This window comes from Scyliorhinus torazame, chromosome 12 (genome assembly GCF_047496885.1).
Source record: "Scyliorhinus torazame isolate Kashiwa2021f chromosome 12, sScyTor2.1, whole genome shotgun sequence".
NCBI lineage: Eukaryota > Metazoa > Chordata > Chondrichthyes > Carcharhiniformes > Scyliorhinidae > Scyliorhinus > Scyliorhinus torazame.
The window spans coordinates 205,707,563-205,727,344 of record NC_092718.1 but is presented as its reverse complement, the minus strand read 5'-3'; the positions used below and the strand labels follow the sequence as shown (position 1 = coordinate 205,727,344).

General features: G+C 49.2%; 1 protein-coding gene and 1 pseudogene across 1 annotated transcript in view; one reads left to right on the top strand and one right to left on the bottom strand.

Moving 5' to 3' along the window:
* mnta (MAX network transcriptional repressor a) overlaps nt 1–19,782 on the bottom strand; it is a 149,463-nt gene that overhangs the window by 18,065 nt on the left and 111,616 nt on the right. The window lies entirely within an intron of this gene.
* Nucleotides 9,990–10,190, top strand: LOC140387572 (U2 spliceosomal RNA; annotated as a pseudogene).

The window sequence follows — 19,782 nt, the reverse complement described above, 5'->3', positions numbered from 1 at the left end:
AGTGGGCAAAGTAATGCTCTCGTTCAGAACAGGGGGCAGGATTCTCCGAAATGGAGGCAGAGTGTTTGCGCCGAGGTTGGAGAGGTTCACGACAGCGCGAAACGGCCCCTATCCTGACCGATTCAGCGCCCGATAATGGGCTAGGAGCGGCGCCGCGTCATTTACGCGTGCCAGGCCTTGGCGCCGGGTAAAGGCGGCACCGCATACATGACGCGGCCGGCGCCACATAACTGGCGTCACCCGCGCATGCGTGGTTGCCGTCCCCTCCGAGTCCGCCCCACAAGAAGATGTCTGACGGATCTTGCGGGGCTGCGGAAGAAAGGAGGTCCTCCTTCAGAGAGGCCGGCCCAACGATCGGTGGGCACCAATCGCGGGCCAGACCCCATTTGAGGCCCCCCCCGGTGCAGGATCCCCCCCCCCCCCCGGTGCAGGATCCCCCCCCCCCCCCCCCCCCGGTGCAGGATCCCCCCCCCCCCCAGCGTTCCCACGCTGTTCCCGCCGGCAGCGACCAGGTGTGGACGGCACCGGGGGGAACCCGTTCTGGGCAGGCCGCTCGGTATATCCGGGCCTGAGAATCGTGGGGGTACCGGTGAATCGCCATTTTGGCTGTCTTGGGCGATTCACTGTACCGCGCCGCGCAAAACACGATTGTGCCGATCTGACTGCTTCCGTGAATCGCGGGAGGGCGTCGGACCGGCGTCGCGGGAAAACTTGGCAACCCAGGCGATTCTCCCAACCGCCGCGGGAGCGGAGAATCGCGCCAATATTTTTCAAAGTCCGGGTCTTGACCTCCAAGCGAGTGTCGGGTGGGTCGCGGAGGGATTGGCTGTGTTTTTTCCATGGTGATCCTGATCGCGGGACAAGCGCCTTTCAAATGGAAATAAATGAGGTGGTGTGGAGTCTTTTGGCCAGAAGGGGCAGCAGAGCTAGGTCGCGTGCCCTGCTTGCAAACGTGACGTCAAGCGCCCTCCAGGTATATGCTTTAGGTGCCAAATCACGGAGCAGTGTTACTTCCATTATCCAGCTGCTGGCAAGTGAACTATGAAGATGAATGGTTTTCTTAGACGGCCAGAGACTCAAATAGGCAGTTTACCTATTGGACAGGATCTCACAACAAAACCTGCTGGAGAGAGCTGCTCAGGAGAGTTCAGGGCAGGACTGAACAGTGCTAGTGCCAGCTCTATACAGAACTCCAGAGCCTCTGGTTCACAGCCTACACAGCAGAAACTTAACTCAGGAACAAAGCAGTATAAAGATGATTACTTGAGGTATGGTTTTGTCAATTGTGCCAATGCAAATAAGGATGCAAAGCCCATGTGTGTTATCTGCAGGAAAGTACTGGCAAATGAGAGGAGAAGTTTCACATCTTGAAAGAGAAGTGGTGGCTGAAAAATTCCTTTTGAGGTTGAGACCCCCAGGGTTAGTTATTAACTTACAGTTGACTCCAAAAAGGAAAAGACAACGCTGCTGAAGCGGACCTGTGATACCACATCAAAATCATGGCAAAAGCCCATGAGGCGGTCAGCATTCTGGAGTAGCCTCTCCCAGGAGTATCCAGATCGGAGTAAAACAAGCATTTTGTTGCTGTTGCCCTTCATGACAATATACACATGCGAGGTTGGCTTTTCCATTTTTATACAGATGAAGACGGCACAAAGGAACTGGCTGACGTCTGCACCCGATATGTGCGTTGCCCTCTCCTCCTGTGAACCCGATTCAAGTGAGATTGTGAGAACCAAGCAGGCTCACCTCTCGCATTAAAAGGTAAGCGAACGTGGCAAGTGTCACGAAGGTCGGTCGGCGTGTGTCACGAAGGTCGGTCGGCGTGTGTCACGAAGGTCGGCCAGATGGCAAAAGTGAGACCCAGGAAATAAAGTTTGGAAAACACTGGTTTCGAAATTTCTACAGCTTGGCAGCGCAGACATAGGGTAACATTTCTTGTTTAAAAAAAAGTCTTTCAAAGTCAAAACAGACGCAAAGCTTCATGTTCAATCAAAGGCACAGTGATGCCGATCATGAAAGGTTGAAACCAGAGTCTCGAAAATGGAGCTCTCCCTGCACCAGACCTCAGTAAGCAGTCAATGGAGACAGCGCTCAATAGTGTCAAGGGTTGAGGAAAAGAAAACCGGAGTTAATCTTGAAATTTAGGAAATTCAAGGAATCACATCTGACAAGCAGCAGAAGTGTGCATCCATCTCCCCAAATTTTGTGAAAGGTTCCCAAACGTCCATTATATTCAGTCGAAGGTTTTAGAAAACGCCTGGCCTCAGCATCTATCTCATGGTCTGGCGAGATTACAGCTCGCAGTAGTGGAATCAGTGATCGAGGCTGTTAAATGTTACGAGTGTGGCTGAACCAGTCCCACAAAAATACAAAACACCACATGGCTACCTGTTAATTTAAGGAGAGACGGAACTGAGTCATGAAATTAGAATCCGAGGAACCTCCATCTGTCGTTCTAACAGATGGGCTCTTTGAGGGCTTCACGTTGCATGTTTACTCCTGCTGTCTTGGCATAATCACAATTTTCAATATAGCTAATTATTGGTATAAGTCACATCTCAAACCCAAGGCTTTGCCTCTTAGATATGCAGTTGCAAGGATATCTGTCCTTGCATCTCGAGCTGATCAGGTCGGTTTTCTTCCTTTCTCCTTGAGCAAACTTTGGGTCATCTGCCTGAATATCTCCTTATGTGGCTCAGTATGTAGGTTTTGTTTGGTCATCGCTGCTGTGAAGTGCCCTGGGGCTTAATACATGAAAGGCGCTATATAAACGCACTTTGTTGCACCGTTCTGTGATTCTCAGCTTTACTTATTACAGAGTACCGTTAAAGTGCAATTCAACATTTCTACGGTGAGGAGTCGGAATGCAGCCCGGACGCAATCCGTTCCCAAGGAGCTGCTTCATGTCATTTATAAATAAACCATGCTGCAGTGATGCCACCATCCTGAGTGGGTGTCGGTATGCATCAAGAACAGGAGTGCAGTAGCAGCAGCTGCTGTAGTCACTGAAACCAAGTAAAATCCCTCATCAAATTAAACCAGTCTGCTTCTTCCAAAAAACAGATATTGCAGGGCAATTTCAAGGCGGTGTCTAATCGTAGAAAAGGGGCAGCAGGGTGGCACAGTGGTCAGTACTGTTGCTTCATAGATCCAGGGTCCCAGGTTCGATTCCAGGCTTGGGTCACTGTCTGTGTGGAGTCTGCACGTTCTCCCCGTGTCTGCGTGGGTTTCCTCCGGGTGCTCTGGTTTCCTCCCACAGTCCAAAGATGTGCAGGTTAGGTGGATTGGCCACACTAAATTGCCCTGAGTGATGACAAAAGGTTAGGTGGGGTTACGGGGATAGGGTGGAATTGTGGGTTCAAGTAGGGTGGTCTTTCCAGGGACCAGTGCAGATTCGATGGGCTGAATGGCCTTCTTCTGCATTGTAAATTCGATGATGAAAAGGAGTGGGGTGGGGCTGGCGGAAACTGGGCTTGTGTGCGCTTGGTCCACTGTTGAACCTTGCATCGTCCAATTCTTGGCCTCATCCAAACTCCTTGGATTATGATAAAAGCAAATTTCTGCGGATGCTGGAATCTGAAACAAAAGTGGAAAACACTGGACAATCGCAGCAGGATGACAAAGAATCATCCAGACTCTAAACGTTAGCACCCGTCTCTCTCCACAGATGCTGTCGGACCTGTTGCGATTGTCCAGCAACTCCTGGTTTTGGTCCTTGGGTTAAGATACTGTATTGCAGTGGTGTCTGCATTCTCCCCCCCTGCCTTTCTCCAGCTTACATAGATCATAGAATTTACAGTGCAGAAGGAGGCCATTCGGCCCATCGAGTCTGCACCGGCTCTTGGAAAGAGCACCCCACCCAAGGTCAGCAACTCCACCCTATCCCCATAACCCAGTAACCCCACCCAACACCAAGGCCAATTTTGGACACCAAGGGCAATTTATCATGGCTAATCCACCTAACCTGCACATCTTCGGACTGTGGGAGGAAACCGGAGCACCCGGAGGAAACCCACGCACACGCGGGGAGGATGTGCAGACTCCGCACATACAGTGACCCAAGCTGGAATCGAACCTGGGACCATGGAGCTGTGAAACAATTGTGCTATCCACAATGCTACCGTGCTGCCACATATTAACAATATCACCACAGATCTCCTACATGTCCAGGAGATGCCCCAAGTCTGACATAGTTTCAAACATTGTTATTAAAGTGCATCATCCTGTGCGAACCTAACCATTTAATATGCCCCCTCATCCATCTCCCAGACATAATTAACCGAAGTTCAGAGCCTGTTAGAACGAGACAAGAATAAACTTCTTCAAAGCAGGTGTTCCCCGCCAATTTTTCACCAATTTTGACTCATGTAAACGGGATAATTCTCAGAAGAATGGTGAAAGAATTTGCTGTGGTTACAAATTCTTCAAAACAGCACTTGGCAGAAACCCCATATCCAGACTTTAAGGACCCTAAGAAAATCCCTTCATCTCTTCAATGCCTCACTCTCAAATGTTGATGCCCTACCTTAAGGCAAACACATTTCCTTACCGACCTTCCCTGAGAAAACAAATTGAAGGATATTGTTAAATATTTGGGGGATCTCGAGTCCCGTTCTCAACAGATATCAAATCTGCTTTTAAAAGTTGCTGTTTGGGCCAGGGCAAAGTATGCTCCTTTTCGGGGCATTGTTCCACATTTCCACTATCTTGCAGGGTGGTGGAGAGGGGAGCAGAGCCGAGCCTTGCCATTTTGTCCTATGTTAATTCTCCAAAATACACCATTTATTTTCTCCACAAACACTCTCTCACTATTTTGAACACCAGTACTGTTCCGCATGTTCAGCTGCTTCACAACTCTCCTCGAGGCCCGAAATCCTCTTCAGCACTTTGAACCCTTTCAAAGTATTTTGGGGCTTAAGAGGATATCAAAGCCATTTGTTTGAACACGGGACATGGTCTTCAAAAACGTATATCTTTGTCAGCCTTGGCTAAGTGGTCGGAGTCAGAACCAGAGAGCCATGGGTTCAAGTCCCCCTCCTGAGGTGGAGTATACAATCCAGGCTGGCATTTCAGTAGCAGTAGCAGAGGAGTGCAGCATTGCTGGAGGTACAAGGCATGTTGAGCTGAGGCATTCTTAGCCTGCTCAAATGTAAAAGATCCCATAGCACGATTAAAAGATAAGCTGGTACCCTGGTCAACAAGTACCCCTCAAATATCACCAAAAACAAATGAACTGCTAAATTGACCGCTTGCTGTTTGTAGGAGCTTGCTCCGCTGTCATGTTGTAGTGATCAGAATCAAAAGTCTTTCATGGAATGTGGCATCGCTGGCAAGGCCAGCATTTGCTGCCCATCCCTAACTGCCCTTGAACGCAGGGGCTTGCTTGGCCATTCCAAAGGGCACATTCCTGCAGGTTTGGAGTCACATGTAGGCCAGTCCAGGATGGCAGATATCCTCCCCGAAGAGGACAGTAGAGACACCAGGTACGTTTTTACAACGATCAAATTCAAATTCCATCATCTGGCGAGGTGGGATTTGAACCTGGGTCCCAAGAGCATTACCCTAGGTCTTTGGATTACGAGTCCAGTGACAATGCCACTGCGCCACCTTTCTCAGTCTTCTTCCCCCGCGAGGATAATCAGTATCAACATCCCTCAGATATATGACCTGACACACACCACTCATCAACAGAGTCATCGGTGCCAAGTCTGCCTCGTCCTGTTCTCAACAATGATCCAAAGTAAATAGTAACAGATAGCAACTGCAATATTTCCCATTCACCTGTTGGGTAAATAACTGCAACGCTTATTTAGAAATAACTACAATGCAGAGGCTTGCAGCCTCGTGGCTGCGGGTCAGCTTCCAGGATCAAACTGATACAGAAACCCGCATTGGCTAGGGTGCTCCCTCCACCCTGGTCCCCGATTGGCTATGGGCCACGTGTCACTTGCAACATTTTAGAGTACCCAAGTCCTTTTTTTTTCCAATTAAGGGGAAATTCAGCGCGGCCAATTCACCTACCCTGCACATCTTTTTGGGTTGTGGGGTGTCGTGTTGGGTGCTCTGCTACACAAACGAACCAACACGGTTGCGGAAGGAACTCAGTTTTATTACTAACAATATTAACATTTGTAAACTGGGGCGTCATTCTCCGACCCCCTGCCGGGTCAGAGAATGGCCGCTGGCCGCCGTGAATCCCGCCCCCGCCGAAGTCTCCGGTGCCGGAGATTGGGCGGGGGCGGGAATCGGGCCGCGCCGGTTGGCGGGACCCCCCGCTCAATTCTCCGGCCCGGATGGGCCGAAGTCCCGCCCAGAAATTGCCTGTCCCGCCGGCGTAAATCAAAGCTGGTATTTACCGGCGGGACCAGGCGGCGTGGGCGGGCTCCGGGGTCCTGGGGGGGACGCGGGGCGATCTGACCCCGGGGGGTGCCCCCAAGGTGGCCTGGCCCGCGATCGGGGCCCACTGATCCGCGGGCGGGCCTGTGCCGTGGGGGCACTTTTTCCCTTCCGCCTCTGCCACGGCCTCCACCATGGCGGAGGCGGAAGAGACTCTCCCCACTGCGCATGCGCGGGAAACTGTCGGCGGCCGCTGACGCTCCCGCGCATGCGCCGCATTTCCGCGCCAGCTGGCGAGGCAACAAACGCCATTTTCGCCATATGGCGGGGCGGAAATCCCTCCGGCGTCGGCCTAGCCCCTCAATGATGGGGCTCGGCCCCCAAAGATGCGGAGCATTCCGCACCTTTGGGCCGGCGCGATGCCAGTCTGATTGGCGCCGTTTTTGGCGCCAGTCGGCGGACATCGCGCCGTTGGGGGAGAATTTCGCCCCTGGTTACGGCGGTTCGTTCATTACCCTCTAACCTGTGGACCCAGCCCTAACATGATCTTGGAGAGGCACTCAGCACATGGTGAATGTCTGAGTGGCTTGCTGTGAGCTCTGTGCCCTGAGCTGTCTCCTGCTGGAATCCACCGGAAATGTCGTGTTCCCCCTTTTATAGTGTGTCTGCTCTTGCTTGTGATTGGCTGTGATGTTGCGTGTGTATTGATTGGTCCGTTGATCTGTTCACCAGTGTGTATGTGTGTTTGCACCATGATGTTTATCTGAATATCATGACATGGGGGTGAGGCCACGCAGACACGGGGAGAGTGACCAAACGCCTCACGGACGGTGACCCGGGGCAGGGATTGAACCGGGTCCTCGGCGCTGTGAGGCAGCAGTGCTAACCACTGCACCGCCGTGCCGCCCTTATACAATCGATAATAATTAGTTTCTGAGTCCCCATAATTAGAACATTGAAGACAAGCAATCAGTCGATCATAAATGGAGTCTTTCAAGCGGTTTCCGATTTCCAGTGGAGCGACTCAACTCCTCGGTCGGAGGTGCTTTCTGCAGAAACCACCATACCCGGCATCTCTTCGGGCATCGGTAACCCAGCTTCATCCGTTTCCATGGGAACGACAGACTAGCCTATCACAGGCTGGCCAGTACTTTACTGCTTAGATAATCAACAATCTTTCCGGCTGGCTACACGGTTTCAGGTGGCGATACTGGTTACTAGGACAACTCCCCTCCTAGTGAACGGTCTACATGCTTCTGGGCGATTCGTTCTTGTACATCCTTTCGTATACAGCATGGTTTCATCTCTTCTACAAAATAACAAGTACTATGCCATTTGTATGCAACTAGCCTTGCATTTACACACAAATAGGTCATCAGACTTTGTGAGGGGCTAATGGCTGGTCAAACAAGGTAGTCCCAAATGACAATGGATCTTGAGTGGATCATCCTGGCTGAACCGGGGCATCCTGTGTATTTCCACTAATGAGGCCAAGTCTGAATGGGAAGGTAACTCAGGATGTGGGCATATCCCTCTGACTCTGCTGCTCGCAGTCTTTTTCCTTGGTCTGTTTAACCCCTAAATTGCCTGCTACATCTTGGACCCCATTTCTGAGCCAAGTTCCTAATATCTCCCTATCATGACACCATACTGCATTGTGCCATTATCTACTGCATCATTTGGAGAAGTTGAATAAAACAGACTTAATACTGAAGAGACCATTGTTCAGGAAAATAAAAATTGCAGAAACCAGAAATCAGACCCTCGTTGGAGCTGGCTCTAAATCATCTTGATTTCTGAGGGCAGCACATCGACGCAGTGCTCAGTAATGCTACATCATGCGCTGAGGACCTGAGTCACTGTACGTGTGGAGTTTGCACATTCTCCTCGTGTCTGCGTGGGTCTCACCCCCACAACCCAAAGATGTGCAGGGTAGGTGGATTGGCCACATTAAATTTCCCCTCAATTGAGAAAAAGAACTGCGTACTCTAAATTTACTTTTAAAAAATCATCTTAATTTCTAACATTTTATTTGACAAGAGAAAAACTTGAACATCACCAGTCAACACCCCCACCCCAACTTATTTCATCCAACTTACTAATAATAATCTATTGTCACAAGAAGGCTTACATTAACACTGCAATGAAGTTACTGTGAAAAGCTCCAAGTCGCCACATTCCGGCGCCTGTTTGGGCACACTGAGGGAGAATTCAGAATGTCCAATTCACCTAACAAGCACGTCTTTTGGGACTTATGGGAGGAAACCGGAGCACTCGGAGGAAACCCACGCAGACAAGGGGGGGGACAGAATTGAACCTCGGACCCTGGCGCTGTGAAGCAACAGTGCTAATCACTGTGCTACTTCGGACTTGAATCTGATGACAATTCCACTTGGGCTGTGGACTTCCGGTGGCGTTCGCGAGCGGAGCGGCCCGCGTTCAAGAGAAGCTCCCGCGGTATTGCGGTCTTTTTCGGGGGGTTTCCCGCTGAATTTTTGAAAAAAATTAAACCTCTCCAGGGTCAGCCCTGCCTCCCTCACCCTGTTAGAGCATCAAAGCTCCGTTTCACGGAGCCGGAGGGTTGGAAGGGTGGGAGAGGAGAGACTGGTCCCGGTGGGTTCGGCGGAGTGGCTGCACGTGGAGGAGGAGCGGGGATCGCGACTTTGTTCCCTAAGGAACACCCTGAAAGCCGAAGGGCTCAAAGAACACGGAGAGGAAAAGATAATTTTCTTTTTCTCTTTCTTTCCTGAAAACTTGAAAGAAGCAGCGGGGACAGAGCCAAACAGAGGCCGAGGCTGCAGGCCCGAAGCCAGGGTGCGATGTAGATGTCCCACATCGGATGGCTCCCGCCTAGAATGTGGTAAGAAGACTGAAGCCCGGTCCCAGGGAAATTCTGGAGGTGTACAAAAAAAAAGAAGAGAAAGAAGTTTTAAAGAAATTTGTGATTGAAGGAAGGAAGGAAGGGTGAGAAAAAGGAAAAATAATAAGGCGTTAAAGGATGCGAAAAGCAGCGTTGAGGAAGGGAGGCAACGTGGGCTCGCTGTTGAATGAGAGGACGAGCAAAAGTGCTGACAAGATGGCGGAGGCCAGACCGCATGGTGGGGCCGCACTGCTTACAGTGAAGAAGACGACCGAGATGGTGGCAGTGGAGCTGGAAAAGCAGTTTGCGAGGCACACGGAGGCTTTGAGGAAGGAGACAGCAGTCGCATTGAAGTCATTGGTGGAGGAGGCAATCGCCCCGGTGAGGGTAACTGTGGCAAAGACATTGGCCGAGGTGAGAGAGCGGGGCGAGATGAAGAAGGAAGTGGAGGAGGCCGTGCCGCAGCACAGCGACCAGCTCACCTCGATGGGGGACGAGCTGCGGATGGTGGTGGAGGTCAACAGAGGGCTCAGAGCAAAGCTTGAGGGCTTGGAAAACCTCTCGAGGCAGCACAATCTGAGAACTGTGGGCTTGCCCGAAGGGTTAGAGGGTCCAAGACCAACAGAGTACTTCGCTAAGAAGTTGGCGGAGCTGATGGGGGGAGGGTGAGAACCCCTCTCGGTACGAGCTGGATCGAGTTCATCGGTAGTTAAGGCCGAAGTCCAAAGTGAATGAGCCGCCAAGAGCAGTACTTATCTGCTTCCATAAGTACTGCATGAAGGAGGAGGTGATCGCTTCTCGGCCTTTTGGCTAAGATCAAGTGTCTGTAGATTGAGCCTTTGGGTTCAGATCTGGTATGTCTCTCTTGTGGGGACCATGAATTTGATTCAATTTGAATTCGTTTTTTGGAGCAGGCGAGGAGCTGGATTAGGGGTTCGCCCCTGACCCACACTCTGAGTCCTGGCTTAATAACTCAGAAAAGGAAATTTAAAAAATAAATAAATAAATAAAATAGAAAAATAAAAATGAAGGAGGAGGCGTTAAGCTGGGCGAAGCAGAAGCGCGAGGTGCAGTGGGATGGTGCTGGAGTTCGGATCTACCAGGACTTGACGGTGGAGTTGGCAAAAAGACGAGCAGCGTTCGGGCGAGTGTAGGCGGCACTGTACAAGGGGGTGCGATTTGGTATGGTGTACCCGGCGAAGCTGAGGGTGACGTATGGTGCCAAAGACTTTTATTTCGAGACAGCGGCGGCGGCTGAGCCGTTCGTGAGGGCAGAAGGCTTGGGACAGACGTGAGGAGCGGAGCTGGAAGAGAGACTGTGGACTGTGATTGGGGAGCTGGAAAATGTATAAATGCTCTAACTTTCTTTTTACTGACGTGTATTGTAATTTACTTCTCTTCACATTATCACAGAGTTCAAGGTAATGGTTGGGTTGATTGGCGTTCGGTGTTGCGACGGTTATATCTTAGTTTAGTGAATTGTATGGATTGGATTGTTGTTTTTGTATTTTCTTTCTCGGGACTGGGTGGGAGGGGACGGTATATCTTGGCGGGGGGGGGCCACCCGCGCTAGCTAACTAAAGTCGGCTAGTGAACGGAGGGGAGGTGAGAGGAGGGCAGGGCCCGGTGGTATGGTGATGGCGGATAAGAAGGGTGGGGGGGGGGGATGAGAGACCCCCAGTTAGGATAGTTACGTGGAACGTGAGGGGGTTAGGAGGTCCGGTCAAGAGGTCAAGGGTGCTTGCGCATCTTAAAAGTTTGAAAGCGATGTAGCAATGCTGCAGGAGACTCACTTGAGGGTGAAGGACCAGGTGAGACTTAAAAAGGGCTGGGTTAGTCAGGTGTTTCACTTTGGACTTGACGGAAGGGCTCGCGGGGTAGCGGTAATGGCCAGCAAAAGAGTACGCTTCCAGATGGAGAAGGTGGTGGCAGATCAGGGGGGTAGATATGTGATTGTGACAGGGGCGCTGGCGGGGAGGTTAGTGGCGCTGTTAAGTGTATACGGCCCCAATTGGGACGATGTGGGATTCGCAAATAAGGTGTTTGGGGCCATCCCCGACTTGGACACACACAAACTGATAGTGGGGGGGGACTGGAACTTGGTGCAGGAGCCAAGGTTGGACAGGTCATACTCGCTGGTCCCAGCGGGGGGGACGAAGGCATTGGCTGGGCTAATGGTGGAAATGGGAGGGGTGGACCCTTGGAGGTTTCTGCACCTAAGGGAGCAGGAGTACTCGATTTCCTCAGCAGTCCATAAGGTATATTCGCGGATCAACTTTTTCGTGGTGGGGAAGGCTTTGCTGGCTGGGGTCGGAATACTCGGCAATTTCAGTATCAGATCATACTCCGCATTGGGTGGATATGGTGCTGGAGAAGGGGGTAGCGCAGAGGCCGGGGTGGAAATTAGATGTGGGACTTTTGGGGGACCAAGTGTTCTGTGACAAAATTGAAAAGGTAATTAAGGAATATGTAGGTTTCAACTGTACGGGTGAGGTGTCGAAGGCGGTCGTCTGGGAGGCTGTAAAGGGTGGGGAGGTGATTTTGTTTAAGACCAGGATGGACAAAGAAGAGAGGTTGGAGCGGCAGGGGGTAATAGATGAGATGTTGGAGGTAGATAGGAGTTATACAGAAGATGGGGACCCAGCAAAGCTGGAAAAGAGGAAGGAACTACAGGCGAACTTTGACCGACTATCTACCAGGAAGGCGGTGCGCCAACTGAGACGAGCAAGGGGTGCAGTTTACGAACATGGAGATAAGGCGGTTAGCAGGTCAGCTTCAGAGGGAACCAGCGGCAAGGAAAATTGTGCAGGTGAGGGATAGGGCAGGGAAGTTGGTGGTGGCTCCGGATCTGATTAACAAGGTTTTTGAGGAATTCTATGAGAGGTTGTACAGGTCAGAGTCACCTGGGGGAGATCGTGAGATGCAGGAATTTCTAGATGGGCTGGAGTACCGGACGTTAGGGGAGGGGGACAGGGCTACATTAGAAGGAGCGATAGTGGAGCAGGAGATAAAGGATGCGATTGGGAGGATTTAGTCGGGGAAGGGGGCAGGGCCAGATGGGTTTCCGGTGGAATATTATAAAAAATTCAAGGATAAGTTGGCACCCCTGATGATGGGGATGTTTGAAGAGGCGATAGGGAAGGGGGTGTTGCCACAAACTTTGGGGCAAGCATCGATTTCCCTGTTGCTAAAAAAAGGTAAGGATCCTACAGAGTGTGGGTCGGATCGGCCCAGATCACTTCTGAATGTGGACGCAAAAGTATTGGCGAAGGTACTGGCAGGTAGGCTGGAGGAGTGCCTCCTGAAGGTGGTAGGTTAAGATCAGACGGGGTTCGTGAGAGGGAGGCAGCTCTTTTCAAACCTTAGAAGAGTATTGAACGTCTATAGAAGTAGCCCGAGCTACTTTGCAAACAAGGCCTAAGTTTGAAGAGCAAGTGGAATTTTGTGGTCATAATGCTGAGCCAGGCTGACCAGTGATCTAGAACAATAATAATAATCTTTATTGTCACAAGTAGGCTTACATTAACACTGAAATGAAGTTACTGTGAAAATCCCCGAGTCGCCACATTCCGGCGCCTGTTCGGGTAGACAGAGGGTGAGTTCAGAATCTTAGTCGCTGCTGGCTGGGATTCTTTACTATACTTGGCTTCACAAGAGAGATAAAGGGGCCTCAAGGTGCAGTTACCTGCTTTAAAATCTACATCAGGCCACACAGCACAATATCGAAGATGAGAAGGCTGACACTTAATGCCCAGCACCCAGGTAACGGCTACTTTGAGACAGGCCAGGCAAAAATATCAGCAAATTCACCATCAACAACATACAATGGGACTGGTGGAAAAGGCCAGTGGAGGTGGGGAGTTTAGGGTTTTGCTACAAAGGACAGGCCCTGCCCGCTTGTAAAGGTTGAAGAAAATTTAGCAGTCAGAGAAGTCACAATGAATCTATAAGACTGCATTTCCTTTTTAAATAGCTCCGGCTCCTCGCCCTGGTTCACGTGACAGCAGGAATCCCTTGTACTTTCAGTTCAACAAGTACAGTGATCACTTGGAGTCTGCCTCCACCCTCCCCCGGCCTGCTGTAGTACACACCAGACATGTCAGCAGTTCAATCTCCTCTTCCAGGAAGCCACTTGGTCCGGTGCCAACACACAATGACTCCACATTCTCACAACCACTACGAGCACATTATTGAAACATCTTCCATTGCTCTGGCAGAAAAGAAAAACATGTAGAATCTGCAAACTGTATCTGGGTTTGCCAACTGTAATATTATTTTTTTTAAGAGCGACACGCTCGCCTTTCCCTTTTAGTACGTCGACTATTTTTCCATTTCTTTTGAGGGGAGGTTTTCTCTCCCCTTCGTGGCTCTGAGGTGAGGGGCTTTTCACAGTAACTTCATTGAAGCCTACTTGTGACAATAAGCGATTTTCATTTCATTTCAACGTCGTGAGGGTTGCCAACAGTTTTATTTTTGTTTGCCAATCTACGTAGGCAGAGGATGGATGTGTTTACCGACTAATGGCTGGAGTGTGAGGACAAGGCATGTAATCAGACCTCCAGGAATACATTTAATCGCAGTTGGCAACCCTGGTGCCTGTTGCCTCGGCTTCCCAATCGTACAGGATTGACCTGATCTCTCCAGGATTCATAGGTACATATTTATAGCACAGGGCTAAATCGCTGGCTTTGAAAGCAGACCAAGGCAGGCCAGCAGCACGGTTCGATTCCTGTACCAGCCTCCCCGAACAGGCCCCGGAATGTGGTGACTAGGGGCTTTTCACAGTAACTTCATTTGAAGCCTACTTGTGACAATAAGCGATTTTCATTCATACATCTCCAGGTCAAAGCGAGAAGACCTGGAGAAAAACCACTGGGGCATTCAGAAAATGATGTGGTCATTTTTTTTTCATTATCCTTCAACACTTTAATTTATTAGTTATCGGAATATTGGAGATTGGATAGAAATTTGATTAACCCACAGTAATAATTATCCAATTGGATTACCAAGGTATTCCGATTGGTGTGGGACGGCCTTCCAGGGCTACCAATGATGTGTATGCAGCAGTTGGAAGTAAGGAATGACTTACAACCTCCAGGAATATGCCCAACTAGAGTTGGCAAACCTACGAGATGGCCATGCTTCATTCGTAGACTCCCCTCGATCGGGAGCATCATCTGACTTCTTAAATCACAAAGGAACTCACAATCATCACCCACCTTCATCGCCCTCCACACAATTATGGCACGAGAAACAGATGGATAACAAAGAAAAGCATTAATCACTTTTGCCCCTGTGGCCCAGAAATATTGCAGTCCATCTTCGAGCCACAGCCGAAATCATACCACGACTGATTTGTGAACTGAACTTGGAACCCTCTGGCCTGGCACCGTGGTGCTGCCATCATCCACTAAACCATCAGGGGGGGCTTTGTTCAACAAACGCTCGGCACAACTTTGCAGCCATCTCACAGGTGAAGTGTTCAACCCAAGGCCCTATCTGCCCTCTCAGCCAGATGCAAAAGATCCCTTGGAACTATTTTGTAGAGGAACAGGGGAGAGTCATTCCTGGTGTCCTGATCTAAAGGTTCCAAAGAGAGATTACCAGTAATAACAATAATCGCTTATTGTCACAAGTAGGCTTCAATGAGGTTACTGTAAAGAGCCCCTAGTCGCCACATTCCGGCGCCTGTTTGGGGTGACCGGTACGGGAATTAAACCCGCGCTGCTGGCATTGTTCTGTATTGCAAGCCAGCTATTTAGCCCACTGTACTAAACCAGCCCTTATCTGGCCATTATCATGTTGCTGTTTGTGGGAGCTTGCTGTGTGAAAATCGGCAGCCGTGTTTCCCAGATTACAAGAGTGATTCTGCTTCATGGCTGTACATGTGCCGTGGATGACACCCTAATGTTGTGAGGCAGAGTATATAAAATGCAAATCTTCCCTTCTTTTCACATCACTTTTTCCTGCTACTTCTCACCAACTCCAACACCAATCCCCAGCCCCAGCTCACCCTGAAAATAAAATCAATAGTTGTTGGGAGGGAGAATCGGGCCAGTGGTGGCTATAAAACATTCCTGCCAGTGCAGCTCCAAATTGAAATCTATGGTGTGGTGCTCCTGGGATAGCCAGAGCACAGTACTGCACTTTAACTAAATTAGATTCACCAGCAATGAGTATTTTTCTCTTGCTGAACTGCTGCGTTAGAATTTCAGATGTGATTGAGTAGCAAATAAAATAAAGCTTGAAATAAATCAGATTTCTATTTTTAATACCAGTACTTTTAAGAGCCTAGGATAGAATTCTCTGGTCCATGCTTAGGTACTCTCAAATGAATCTGAAGAGCAAGCCACCAATAAAGTGGCTCATTTATATCTTTCTTAATCAAAAGTTACAGCGGGTTTTTCATTCACTCTTTCACAGGATGTGTGATCGCTGGCTAGGCCAGCATTTATCGTCCATCTTTAATGGCCCTTGGGAAGGTGGTGGTGGAGCTGCCTTCCTGAGCCGCTGCAGTCCATGTGGTGTACGTACACCTACCGTGCTGTTAGGGAGGGTTCCAGGATTTTGACCCAGTGACAATGAAGGAACCGCAATTTATTTCCAAGTCAGGATTGTGGTTCGGCTGGGAGGGGAAACTTGAAGTTGGTCGTGTTCCCATGTACCTGCAGCCCTTGTCATTCTACCCACATTAAGATTTGGAAGGTGCTGTCAAAGGAGCCTTGGTGAGTTGATGCAGTGCATCCTGTAAATGGTACACACGGCTGCCACTGTATATCGATGGTGGAGGAAATGAATATTTAAGGTGGTGCAATGGGGAGCCAATCAAGTGGGCTGCTTTGTACTGGATGGTGTCAAACTTCTTGAGTGTTGTTGGAGCTGCAGCCATCCAGGCAAGCGGAGAGCATTCAATCACACTCCTGATTTGTGCCTTGTAGGTGGAGGACAGGCTTTGGGGAGTCAGGAGACTTGCCGCAAAATTTCCAGCCTCTGACCTACTCTTGTAGTCACAGTACTTGCATGGCTGGTCAGTTTAGTTGCTGCTAAATGGTAACAGTGGGGAAGTCGCCAATGGAAACGAATGAAAGGGGTGATTGTTAGATTCTCTCTCGTTGGAGAGGATCATTGCCTGGCATTTGTGTGGCACAATTGTTACTTGCCACTTATCAGCCAAAGCCTGAAAGTTGTAACATTCCTGCTACATATGGACTATTATTACATTTATTTAACACCAGAAACATTACAGATCCAGGATTCCTAAGTTGCGATTGTTGGATGCAACCACTAGCTTCAAAATCTTCTCAGATATCGTTCAGAACATACACACTTCTAAATCGCCCATGACCCGGCTCACAGTTGGGGCAGAGTATGTCTCTTGGCTGTGGTCACATTGACAGACCAATGTGGCGGATGGACCTGGATGACCCGAGCCATAGTGCCATCAGTAGTGGGAAGCCTAAATAGAAATGAGTGTTACTTTAGATGTTACCAATGTCACAAAGGAAATAATGGGAAATTGGTGCAGAGATAGGAAATTAAGAATTTTATACACTTCACATATGCACAGAGTAGATTGGGCGCAAGTGTCATCCTTAACATGACAGTCAAAGTTGAAAATCAAGGCTCTCAAGATGGATGATTTTGATTATATATTGCAACGTTCCCAGTATCCAAGAAGAAATATCTTTCCCTTCCATATATTCCCCTTCCTGATTTTAAAATCAGCTCACATTAAGCTTACTTTGAGACGTTTAACATGTTACACAGCAGCAGAGTAGCAATTTCTCTTTCATTCTCGATGGGCCGAAGGGCCTCTTCTGCACTGTAATATTCTGTGATTCTGAGGATGTGGGTGATCCCAAGTTGTCATAAGTACATCAAGAGTCAACGGCAGATTGAAGTCACGTGTAATGACTGAGATGGGATGATAGGTGCTTGCCTGGAATGAAATTAGCAAGGCAATTGGATTTTAAGGAGATCTTGAGGTGTAGTAGCCTTGCCCCGGAGCTCCAGGTTCGAGTCCCACTTGATGGCCAAGGAAAGTGCGCTCGTAACGCGGCCAAAAGGTTTGATCGGCAACCTGCAAATGCTTCAAACACGCCTATGGCGAGCGTCAAGAGCGGGAGAGACTCCTGATCGGCCATGCTTGACACGGCGTGGTGCCTCTCAAGCCATAGCCTCTGGTTTCAGGCTAGCGATCTGTTCCAGGTGTAACAAGCTATTAAAACAGACGTAAGCGTGCGCATTCTCTGCCTTGCGCATCTCTCAATGCAGGAAGCCTTTGAACCTCTTAAGATTCATGGGCCGGCATTCTCCAATAATGGGGCTATGTCCCCACGCCCGCCAGAAAACGGGCTCGAATCACTCCAGACTTTTTTTTTTTAAAGTCCAGGGTGATCCTCCATTTTTAAGAGGGCTTGCAGGGCCCTGGCGTGCGCCGCGCAGCTCCGGCGGCCGATATGGGGCCCTGCACTTCCGGCCGCGGGTCCGCGCGTGCTAATTCTATGAATTAGGGATGGGCAATAAATGCTGGTTCAGCCAGCGACACCCACACCGTGCAAATTTTCTTTTTTAAAGTCTGTTCCGGAGGAAAGCATCAAATTCTGTTGACGGTGTCAGCCTAGATTTTTCTACTCCAGTCCCTGGAGTGGCTGTCGCCATGCCTGACGATACAGCTTTGAACTGGTACCGTCCAGCTTTTGCCCTGCTACAAAAAACAACCACCACAATGTTTTAGGTGCCGCCGGCTTCATTAAGACTCATTTCCCCGAACCATCTGGTTTGTTTGTGTTCAAGATCAAGATCTGAGCTTGGAAAACAAAAATGTTGCCAGGGTGCTAATCAATAAACACCGACACCCTTTGGCTTTGTAGTTTCCAGTAGCACAACGTGATCCAGTTCCCTTCTCCGTTGCCATATCCTCTGTCAGAAATGCAACATCGAACACCAAATGCCAAAATCTTTTCGGTAAAGGGTTGATTATGCTGTCTGGAATCACTACACTGCACAGATGTTTCAGATAGGATGGCTGCCCTTTGCAGATGTGCCGAGTTTTCCCAAACACTCACCGGAAGACCGAGAATCAAAATTAAGGCGGAAGCCAACGGTTTAGCCTTACGCGAGGTCGAGCAAAAATGTAAGCTTCTGTGCAAACTAATCCCTCAAGACACTTTTGTGTACAGAAAGTAAACATCTTTTCAAAGAATGATCGCTCCTCTCCTGCCTCTTCTCTTCAAGCTGAAGAATTCCAGGTGCCCGGGTCAGCTTCCAAGCCAAACTAGAAAATCCAAACATAAACCATGCAATAATTTATTTTAAAACATGGCCTGTCTAAAATATCAAGAACATTTTTAAAATTGACCGTAATCATATTGAAGATCATCTTCAATTAGGCTACAGGCAGGGGGAAGGACCGAAAACGGAGGGCAGAGTTTACGCACCAGTTTGCGGGCAAGTGCGTCCAATCCTGCTGTGTGCAGTTAGGAGTTCCAATTTCAATTCTCTTGCAGCGGTGCATTAAGGCAGACTTTTATTTATTTCTACAGCTACATCTGGAACAGGTCGCTAGTCTGTCACCAGGGGCTGATAGATTGAGGGGGAGCCACTCCACATCAAGCGTCTTACTGGTCTTACTGCCAACCATTGGCGTCTTGGAAGGATTTTGCAGGCTGACATTCAATCGGTTTGACCGCGTTACGAGCTCCTCTTCCTTGGCCCTCAGGTCCTGGGATGGGTCTCGAACCCAGAGTTTCTGGCTCAGAGACAGGAGCGGTAGCCAATTCGCTACAAGACCTCCAGGAGCAGTGAGTGACTGGGTTCACGTCTCATCATGAAATATTGAGAAATTAAACTCAATTAAACTAACAATAAAAGCTTTGGCACAGGAATCTCACCAGTTCACTAATATACTTTGGGGAACTTGCCGTCACTACCTGGTCTGGACTCAATGTGGTTAGCGCTTAACCACTAAGCTGTTTCTCAATAAGGTCAATAAAAAGCAATCTTACCAAATGCACCCACATCGTGACAACAAGTATTTAAAAAGGTGTACCCACGGGGATCTTGAGACACAGCTTCAAAGCAGACGGAGGTAAACTTAGAATTGATAAGAAGAAATTCCTTTTTGCGCAATGAAATCTGCGGAACAGACATCCAGGCGGAGTAGTAGAAGGAAAACTCTGGACTCACCGCAATAATAATTGTTAATTGCATTTTCGGATCTCTCTCGCGAATGCAGTCTCAGAATAAGGGGCAGACCATTCAAGACCGAGATAAAGAGGAATTTCTTAATTCAGAGGGTTCTCAATCTTTGGAACCTCCTACCCAAGAGGGTTGTGGAAGCTCAATCACGGAGCATGTTCAAGGCTGAAATGGATAGGTTTCTGGATAGTAATGACATCGAGGGACAGCAAAGAAAAAATGGCGTTGGGATAGATATCAGCTGTGATCAGTTTGAATGTCAGAGCAGGCTTGATGGGCTGAATGGCCTACTCCTGCTCCCATGTCCCCGGAGAGATGAATTAAGATGTGTCGTAGGGCCCCCTCAATTGTAATTATCTTACGCCCAAGTAAATTAATTTATT